The sequence below is a fragment of the Leuciscus leuciscus genome, assembly GCF_965113295.1.
Source record: "Leuciscus leuciscus genome assembly, chromosome: 6".
Taxonomy (NCBI): domain Eukaryota; kingdom Metazoa; phylum Chordata; class Actinopteri; order Cypriniformes; family Leuciscidae; genus Leuciscus; species Leuciscus leuciscus.
In genome coordinates this window covers 48,270,732-48,278,066 of record NC_138730.1, presented here as the reverse complement: position 1 = coordinate 48,278,066, position 7,335 = coordinate 48,270,732, and the positions used below count along the sequence as shown (strand labels likewise).

Genomic DNA, 7,335 nt, shown 5'->3' with positions numbered 1-7,335 from the left:
CACAAGAACTTGAAAGCATTACTGTCTCTATTGTATTGTCCCCTCATATTCTTTTATTGTTACAGGTATATACCGACCCCTAAATTCTAATAATATAATGACTGAACTAATTGTATTAGGTGATTTTAACATAAACTGGGCTGAGAAAGCAAGCAGGAAAAAACTCAAAAGTATATCAGATCAGTTTAATCTCGCTCAAATGATTCAAGGCCCAACCAGGATTACTCAATCATCACAAACACAAATAGATCTGATTTTTAGTAATAAGCCTGAGAGAATTACAAAATATTTTTATTTGATAACTGGCATGTCAGATCATAATCTGACCTTAATCATTAGAAAATTGACAAAACAAAGATTATTTTATAGACAAGAGGGTAAAAGTTATTTTAATGTTATACCTAAAACCTTAGTCGGTCCATTTGAGGATAAATTAAAGCACTTGGACTGGAATGATGTTCTGCAGTCTGATGATATAGAAAAGGCATCTAATATTATGATGACCAGAGTTAGTGAGACTAAAAATGAGTTTTGCAAAAAAGTCTTACATTCACGTAAAAAATATAATCTGCCATTGTTAAATGAGAATCTTTGGAAGTTAATGAAGCAAAGAGACTTAGCACTGAAGGCAACTCTTAAATCCAGACTACCACATGACAGGAGAAAATTCCAAGAATTACGAAATAAAGTAGTAAAAGATCTAAGGCAGGCTAAAGCTGATTACTTTATTAAATTAATCAATGACTCTAAGGGAAATAGTAAATTAATTTGGGAAAATATTAATAGCATTACAAAGAAGGAGCGTAAATCTGTTCAAAATTGGGTAATAAACGAACAATCAAAAGTGAGAGAAGATAAAGGAGAAATAGCTACGATCTTTAATTCATTCTTTGTAGATTCAGTACAGTGTCTAGCCAAGAATTTTGGTCTAAGACCAAGAGTACTTGCATCGGCAAATAATGATTTCCCTGTTTTCACAATCAAAAATGTCTCAGAATATACAGTAATGAAAACACTTGATTGTTTGAAAGGATCCAAGTCTAAGGATGTTTTTGATTTTGATTCAAAATTCTTGAAAAATTATAAATGAATACTATGTAAGCCTTTAACTCATTTGATAAACTTGTCAATAACAAATTCCTATTTTCCCTCATCTTGGAAGGCTGCAGTAGTGACTCCAATTTTAAAAACAGGTGATAGAACACTCACATCAAATTATAGACCCATTAGTATACTTCCAATAGTTTCTAAAATTACAGAAAAGGTTGTTTGTGATCAGCTAGTCTCTCATCTAAATGAAGGTGAATTTACTTTGCACCCGATGCAGTTTGGCTTCCGAAAGCATCACTCGACAGAAACAGCAAATTGTTTTTTTGTGGAACAAATCAAAAGTCTATTTGATAAAGGCGGTGTCGTCGGAGCTGTGTTTTTAGATTTTAAGAAGGTTAATCACAACGTTTTACTATCGAAACTTTCTAAATTTAATTTATCCGTTAATACCATGACCTGGATGGAATCCTATTTGAATAACAGAAAACAATGTACAAGAGTGGGTGATAAGTGTTCCTCATTTGCAAACTGTATTTCAGGGGTCCCTCAAGGGTCTATTTTAGGACCTCTTTTATTTTGTATATATAAATGACCTCCCTCAAACATGTCCAGATGTTAACATCCAAATGTATGCTGATGACACTGTGATTTTTACCCATGCAAGATCTAAAGAACACGCTGCAGCAAAACTGACAGCTTCGATGAGTAAGGTGTCGGATTGGCTGGCAAATTCATGTTTGACCCTTAATCTAAGTAAAACAGTTTGCATGTATTTTACAGCGAGGATTAATAATTCAGTTAATCCTGATACTTTAATTAACGGTGAAGTCATTACATCTGTGACACATGTTAAATATTTAGGCATCATAATTGACACAAATTTGAACTTCAAAAAACAAGTTAGTAAAGTCATCAAGACTGTTAAGTTTAATCTAAAAAATTTTAAGAGTATCAGGCATAATTTGTCACTGTCTGCTGCAAAACTTTTTGTACACACGATGATTTTTCCCCATTTGTCTTACTGTATAACAACCTGGTCACAGGCAGGAGTGACTACTCTCAAGCCTATGTATTCACTTTACAAACAAATTTTTAAAGTATTAGACAAAAAAAACTAAGGATTATCATCATTGTAATATCCTGAAAAAATATAACCTTCTCAATTTTGAGAATTTCTTATTTTATTCGGACGAATGTCTAATGTTTAAAGTTATTCATGATCTTGCACCCCCTCCTCTTAGAGGATGCATAGTATTCTCTGGCAGTGGCAGTGCCAGTAGAACTAGAGCATCAACTAGGGGTGATTTGGTACCGCATTTTAGAAAGACAACCTTTGGTCAATCCGCCTTCTCTGTTAAAGTAGTGGGGAAGTGGAACTCAATACCCACAAACATTAGAAACTCAGGAAGTTTTGCAGTATTTAAAGCCAGCCTCAAAATTTGGCTAAAATCAGCACAAGAGTGTCACTACTAATGATTGCATCATGTATACATCATGTATACATCATTGCACATGTATACATCAAACCGTTTTTATCAATTTTGAATTGATGGATAATATGTATTTTTTGTAAATTTATGTAGTGTATTTGTTGTTTAGTGGTTGTCTTGAGTCTTTTGTTTTTGTTTTGTCTACCTGTCCAGGGACAACAGATGCAAATGAGCTGTTAGCTAACTCTGGTGCAATTGTTTAAATTGTGTGCTGTCCCTGTCAAATAAACAGTATACATTTAAAAAAATAAAAAATAATTTAATTCATCTGAAGGAAACACAGAAGCAAGAGAATGTGGAGTGACATGAAATCAACAATCCATTACACAGTTTAGTGACTGACCAGTCACGGTCAAGTATTTCAGATAAACATATCAAAGTATAATGTGATCTAACTCTGAACGATGCGTCTATTCAGTAACAGCTAGCATTACCTTGTGCGATAGATGGCGTTACGTTGCACAGCATCGGTACAGTAATAGATGACGTTATGTTGCGCGGCGTCAGTACAGTAACAGATGACGTTACCTTGCGCGGCGTCAGTTCAGTAACAGATGGCTTTACCTTGCGTGGCGTCAGTACAGTATTTGATGGCGTTACGTTGTGCGGCGTCAGTACAGTAACAGATGGCGTTACCTTGTGCGGCGTCAGTACAGTAATAGATGAAGTTACCTTGCGTAGCGTCAGTACAGTAATAGATGACGTTACCTTGCGTAGCGTCAGTACAGTAATAGATGGCATTACCTTGCGCGGCGTCAGTACAGTAATTGATAGCATTACCTTGAGCGGCCTCAGTACAGTAATAGATGGCGTTACCTTGTGCGGCGTCAGTACAGTAATAGATGGCGTTACCTTGTGCGGCGTCAGTACAGTAACAGATGGCGTTACATTGCGTGGCGTCAGTACAGTAATTGATAGCATTACCTTGCGCGGCGTCAGTACAGTAATTGATAGCATTACCTTGTGCGGCGTCAGTACAGTAACAGATGGCATTACATTGCGTGGCGTCAGTGCAGTAACAGATGGCGTTACTTAGTGCGGCGTCAGTACAGTAATTGATGGCATTACCTTGCGCGGCGTCAGTACAGTAATTGATGGCATTACCTTGCGCGGCGTTAGTACAGTAATAGATGGCGTCACCTTGCGCGGGGTTAGTACAGTAATAGATGGCGTTACCCTGCGCGGGGTTAGTACAGTAATAGATGGCGTTAACTTGCACGGCATCTGTACAGGGAATTATAGATGGTGTTACCTTGTGCGGCGTCAGTACCGTAACAGATGGCGCTACACTGCGTGGCATCAGTGCAGTAACAGATGGTGTTACGTTGTGCGGCATCAGTACAGTAATTGATGCCATTACCTTGCGCAGCGTCAGTACAGTAATAGATGGCGTTACGTTGCGTGGCGTCAGTACAGTAATTGATGGCGTTACGTTGCGTGGCGTCAGTACAGTAATAGATGGCGTTACATTGCGTGGCGTCAGTACAGTAATTGATGGCATTACCTTGCGCAGCGTCAGTACAGTAATAGATGGCGTTACCTTGCGCAGCGTCAGTACAGTAATAGATGGCGTTACATTGCGTGGCGTCAGTACAGTAATTGATGGCATTACCTTGCGCAGCGTCAGTACAGTAATAGATGGCGTTACCTTGCGCGGCGTCAGTACAGTAACAGATGGCATTACATTGCGTGGCGTCAGTACAGTAACAGATGGCGTTACGTTGTGCGGCGTCAGTACAGTAATTGATGGCATTACCTTGCGCAGCGTCAGTACAGTAATAGATGGCGTTACCTTGCGCGGCGTCAGTACAGTAACAGATGGCGTTACCTTGCGCGGCGTCAGTACAGTAACAGATGGCGTTACCTTGCGCGGCGTCAGTACAGTAACAGATGGCATTACATTGTGTGGCGTCAGTACAGTAACAGATGACGTTACGTTGTGCGGCGTCAGTACAGTAATTGATGGCATTACCTTGCGCAGCGTCAGTACAGTAATAGATGGCGTTACCTTGCGCGGCGTCAGTACAGTAACAGATGGCGTTACCTTGCGCGGCGTCAGTACAGTAACAGATGGCGTTACCTTGCGCGGCGTCAGTACAGTAACATATGGCATTACATTGTGTGGCGTCAGTACAGTAACAGATGACGTTACGTTGTGCGGCGTCAGTACAGTAATTGATGGCATTACCTTGTGCAGCGTCAGTACAGTAATAGATGGCGTTACCTTGCGCGGCGTCAGTACAGTAAAAGATGGCGTTACCTTGCGCAGCGTCAGTACAGTAACAGATGGCGTTACATTGCGTGGCGTCAGTACAGTAATTGATGGCGTTACGTTGCGTGGCGTCAGTACAGTAATAGATGCCGTTACCTTGCGTGGCGTCAGTACAGTAACAGATGGCGTTACCTTGTGCGGCGTCAGTACAGTAACAGATGGCGCTACATTGCGTGGCACCAGTGCAGTAACAGATGGCGTTACATTGCGTGGCGTCAGTGCAGTAACAGATGGCATTACATTGCGTGGCGTCAGTGCAGTAACAGATGGCGTTACATTGCGTGGCGTCAGTACAGTAACAGATGGCGATACGTTGTGCGGCGTCAGTACAGTAATTGATGGCATTACCTTGCGCAGCGTCAGTACAGTAATAGATGGCGTTACCTTGCGCGGCGTCAGTACAGTAACAGATGGCATTACCTTGCGCGGCGTCAGTACAGTAACAGATGGCGTTACGTTGTGCGGCGTCAGTACAGTAATTGATGGCATTACCTTGCGCAGCGTCAGTACAGTAATAGATGGCGTTACCTTGCGCGGCATCAGTACAGTAACAGATGGCGTTACCTTGCGCGGCGTCAGTACAGTAACAGATGGCGTTACATTGCGTGGCGTCAGTACAGTAATTGATGGCGTTACGTTGCGTGGCGTCAGTACAGTAATAGATGCCGTTACCTTGCGTGGCGTCAGTACAGTAACAGATGGCGTTACCTTGTGCGGCGTCAGTACAGTAACAGATGGCGCTACATTGCGTGGCACCAGTGCAGTAACAGATGGCGTTACATTGCGTGGCGTCAGTGCAGTAACAGATGACATTACATTGCGTGGCATCAGTGCAGTAACAGATGGCATTACCTTGCGTGGCGTCAGTACAGTAATAGATGGCGTTACGTTGTGTGGCGTCAGTACAGTAATAGATGGCATTACCCTTGCACGGCGTCAGTACAGTAATAGATGGCGTTAGTACAGTAATAGATGGCATTAGTACAGTAATAGATGGCGTTAGTACAGTAATAGATGGCGTCAGTACAGTAATAGATGGCGTTAGTACAGTAATAGATGGCGTCAGTACAGTAATAGATGGCGTTAGTACAGTAATAGATGGTGTTAGTACAGTAATAGATGGCGTTAGTACAGTAATCCAATCCAATCCAATCCAATTTTATTTATATAGCACAATTTAAATAAACACACGGTTTCCAAAGTGCTGCACACAAAAATAATAATACAATAATAATAAATAACAAACAGAAGCATAATAGTACAATAGACTCAAATAGATAAAGTAACAAAATTAAAAATTTAACAACAAATCAATATAAAATCCTTAAAATAAAATAAATGAAGTCAACTTCCTACTAGGTGTTAAAAGCCAAGGAAAAGAGGTGGGTCTTTAGGTGGGATTTAAAAACAGACAGAGAGGAGGCCTGTCTGATGTGCAGAGGCAGACTATTCCAAAGTTTTGGAGCTGCCACTGCGAAGGCACGATCCCCTCTGAGCTTCCGCTTTGTTTTAGGCTCTCTCAGGAGCAGCTGATCTGCTGACCGGAGAGACCGGGAAGGAGTATAAAATTGTACAAGCTCAGAGAGGTATAGCGGGGCAAGACCATTGCAGGATTTAAAAACAAATAGAAGAATTTTGAAATTAATTCTAAAATGAATGGGCAACCAGTGGAGTGAGGCTAAAATGGGGGTAATATGCTCATGCTTTCTTGTACCAGTTAAAAGTCGAGCTGCAGCGTTCTGTACCATCTGGAGCCGAGAGATGGTCGACGCACTGACCCCCACATACAGTGCGTTGCAGTAATCCAGCCGAGTGGTTATGAAAGCGTGGACTACTGTCTCAAAATGCTGTCTGGAAAGAATTGGTTTTATTTTGGCCAGCTGCCTCAGGTGAAAGAAACTTGATTTCACGACAGACCTAATCTGGCTCTCAAGTTTAAAATCGGGGTCCATCTTCACCCCCAGGTTTGTAATGGTGGGTTTCATGTACTGGGTTAGGGAACCAAGATCTGACAGGGGGGTTCCAGTAGATCCACTAAAAACCATCACCTCTGTTTTGTCATGATTAAAATTTAAAAAGTTTAAAGACATCCAGGCCTTGATGTCATCCAGACATTTCATTAATGCAATAACAGAGCTGGTATCATTTTTCTTAAGAGGTACATAAATTTGGCTGTCATCCGCATAACAGTGGAATAGAATCCCATGCTTCCTAATTATGGAGCCAAGCGGGAGTAGGTAAAGAGAGAAGAGGAGAGGGCCAAGCACTGAGCCCTGTGGGACCCCACATGAGAGGGGAGCAGAGGATGACACAGAGTCGCCGAGGCTAACACAAAACGTTCTATCAGCCAAGTACGACCTGAACCAATCCAATACGTTGTGTGGCGTCAGTAATAGATGGCATTACCTTGCGCGGCGTCAGTACAGTAATAGATGGCATTACCTTGCGAGGCGTCAGTACAGTAACAGATGGCGTTACCTTGCGCGGCGTCAGTACAGTTACAGATGGCATTACATTGCGTGG

The 7,335-nt window shown here is 41.5% G+C and overlaps 1 protein-coding gene across 9 annotated transcripts in view; it reads right to left on the bottom strand.

Moving 5' to 3' along the window:
• The window catches only part of LOC309501020 (myomegalin), a 96,402-nt gene that overhangs the window by 9,257 nt on the left and 79,810 nt on the right, over positions 1-7,335 (bottom strand). The window lies entirely within an intron of this gene.